Source organism: Theobroma umbraticum, unplaced genomic scaffold, assembly GCF_002168275.2.
Source record: "Theobroma umbraticum cultivar Fairchild unplaced genomic scaffold, ASM216827v3 scaffold_12.1, whole genome shotgun sequence".
In the NCBI taxonomy this organism is placed as follows: Eukaryota; Viridiplantae; Streptophyta; class Magnoliopsida; order Malvales; family Malvaceae; genus Theobroma; species Theobroma umbraticum.
In genome coordinates, this window is record NW_018397269.1 from 4,276,310 (window position 1) to 4,277,037 (window position 728).

A 728-nucleotide genomic window follows, 5' to 3' on the forward strand; every position below is an offset into this window, starting at 1 on the left:
AATCCTATTGATTATCACCAAGAATCAAACATGCAAATTACATGAAAAAATCAAACAATATCTTTAATACCACTGTTGGGATTCGGCCTCATGCTCAAATAAGAAAATAATCAAAAATTAAAATATTACGCAGCGGAATAATAAACTAACATTTAATCTGAGAAACAGTCAAATCCTACAGGATCAATGTTTATATTTTTCATGTAACTTTCAAATTAATTATAAATACTCATAAGTTTAATAGGTACGTACCTTTCTCTAGATATTGTAATCAAGAGCCAATTAAATTAAAATCTTTATTTTTTCACCTTTAGGATTTGTCAAATCTTCAACCATCCAAGTGTTTGGCCTTTAATAGTAATCCACACAGCGACTGAATAGGACCTTCTCAAAGGTAGGATTTTACTTGTGCTAACAAGCTTTGTTTCTTAAACAAAAAGACCAAAAGTTGTTCTCGAATCATATTTTTGTCAGTCAAAGAAAACTATTTTTTTCTTATTTTATGAAATGACTAAAAGGTGGTTGGAGGCTTACAGTTTTTAGTTAGCTAAGATAACATATTTATATAGCCAAATAAATTTGTAACCCTAACTACAATAGTTGTATTTTAATTTAATTAAGTCTATGATAACTTAATTAATTTTTCACTTTATTTTGGTCTCTTTCAATTAAGGCCAACTTAATTAATTATCCTTATTTAATCTCAATCATGTCACTTAATGTGTGTG